Raw genomic sequence first — 2,333 nt, 5'->3', positions numbered from 1 at the left:
GATCACGCCTCAAATGTGTTTAAAAATAATTTAACAAATCTCGTCACATTTGCCAAAACCCAGAGGGCGGGGTCTGCGCTGCACGCCTGTCGGCTTTTTCACATGTGACTGAGACCCGACAGTGAATACAGTCAATATGAAGGAAATCTGATGTCAGGTGACCTGAGTGATGCTGTCATGTCTGTTCGGTGACCTCTGGTCCAGAGCTCTCTGTCTCTGCTGTTGTTTCTGCAGGTGATCCAGCAGCGTCTCTGTCCTCTGTCACAGCTGTGGTTGCAGAGTGAGGATGAGCGCAGGGTTACGCAAAGTCTCAGGGGAGCCTCAGAGCTTCTGTTCGGTACAAACTGAAGAGAGAGACAGCTGAGGATGAATGCCGGCCTCCGTGGAGGCTTCCTGCTCAGCCAGTGGGCCGTTGCAAGGGAACTTAATTGAAAAGTCCAACATCATGTTTCCCATTTACTCTCCTCCATCACCTAGCTGAGATTAAAACCAACGTAGTGAGCAATGTTTGCGACACATAGGCAAATGAAACGCAGCCAGGCATACTGCACGCCAGTTTTTATCTGCCACTTCCTCCAGAGATGAACCTAAAAGCAGAAAAGGACGGGCTACAGCTCAGTACACAGTACCAATACAGCGACACCAGATATCAATGTTTTATTAAATAAATAAAGTATTCTGGGAATACTATGACGGCTCATCTCAGACGCTGACCACAGTCGGCTCAATGAAGCTGCCTCATAATTCAGCGCGAGCTAACGGCTCCGCCACACGAGTAAAACCAGGACGCTGTCCTCCTTACATCTGCGAAACAAAACGGGTGGCCAGAGCTTGCAGGTGTTGCACACTTACTGTTGATCACAGCGTTGCAGCCTTTGAGCAGATAGTTGCAGTGACTCTTAGAGAGATTGCTGAAGGTTTGCAAATAACTGCAGTCTAATGAAGACAGACTGTCAACATGTTGCCTTCAGTCTGATTGAGCCTCGCCAGGCTGCGAGTGCAGATGGGAAACGTGACCTTCTGTGGACGTCAACAGACACAGAGGTGTGATTCTCACTCATTTTTATCAGAAACTGATTGCATGGAATTACTAACTTGCACATTACAATACTCAGCATTAACATAAATAAATTAATAATCACAATAATATCGTAGCATGGAGTGCCCGGTACGGCTCAGTCCAATCAGAGTAAAGCAGCCACAACTTTTATGATTGATGTTTTTACACTTTTCTGAAGTTTATCCCAAAGAGGGAGGGAGCCTTCGGTGGATTAGTGCATTGGGTCATGGTTTAGCTTTCTGAGGATGCAGAGGGAGGAGTAGAAGCTGTTGTTGTGAGGCCGTCACATCATGTGCTCTTTTTTAATTCATTGCTTTTTTTAATATTTCTAAATAAACCTGCCACTGGCAGATTCTTGTTCCAGTGATAAACCCTGAGGAGACCTCGTTACTGTCAGCCGTCCTCAGCAGGCGTTGCAGGCGAGTAAACGAGCTTTTCGTGAGCTGAGCTCGCCTCCTTCGTGCTGGTCGAGCAGCGACCGTTCAGTTTACCTGGAGGAAAGGCCACGTCACCCACACCCGTCACAGTTTTTCTTCTCGTCTGTGGCGCGTGATCGCCCTCTGTTTGTTGGAGAGACTCGGTTTTCCCAGCGTCGGGAGGACTCGTTAAATTTTAGTGCAGATCCAGATGACGTTGGTTTAAATGAAGACGTCAAACGTTGGCCTTGATACCGCACGAGTGTTTTATTATCATTTTCTGACACAGGCGCTGCATCCATCATCGTGCTCTGCTGATAAGACCTGAACAAAGACCTGAAGCAAAACTAAACACACTGAACATCGACCACAAGGCTGTCAAAATAAAACAGGAAAAGGGCAGACTAAGACACACGAATAGGGGAACAGGGAAGCGACAGTGCGAGACGAGAGGTGGAAACGGCTATGGACGAACGCACGCAACAGATCGAGGAGGCGTGGACTAAACACGAGGAGGGGAAAACGGGGAAAACCCAGACACACAAACAGAGACACACAGAGAGGACACAAGTAACTAAACTGATGCGTGACAGAGACCAAAACATAAGAAAAGTCAAAACGCTGCGTTCAATGAGCCAGAAACGTGACATTAACACATTTATTAGATCACCTGGGATAAAAACAAGAAAACACTAATATCTCTGAAGCCTGTGAGAAACAGTTTTAATGATGTTTCTTGTTCTGTAAATACATACATCATCACTTGAATTTTTCTGCTTTTTTGTAAAAAGGTACATTTTAAAAAACGTGGATACAAAAATGATTAAATTTTAGCATTAAACTGCTAAGTGTAATCA

General features: G+C 45.8%; 1 protein-coding gene across 1 annotated transcript in view; it reads left to right on the top strand.

Moving 5' to 3' along the window:
• Positions 1-2,333, top strand: part of LOC102299724 (neuronal acetylcholine receptor subunit alpha-7) — a gene marked incomplete at its 3' end in the record, with an annotated part of 62,264 nt that overhangs the window by 43,300 nt on the left and 16,631 nt on the right.

This window comes from Haplochromis burtoni, unplaced genomic scaffold, assembly GCF_018398535.1.
Source record: "Haplochromis burtoni strain Fernald_Lab_line unplaced genomic scaffold, NCSU_Asbu1 Contig_210, whole genome shotgun sequence".
In the NCBI taxonomy this organism is placed as follows: Eukaryota; Metazoa; Chordata; class Actinopteri; order Cichliformes; family Cichlidae; genus Haplochromis; species Haplochromis burtoni.
This window is presented reverse-complemented; position numbering and strand designations above follow the sequence as displayed.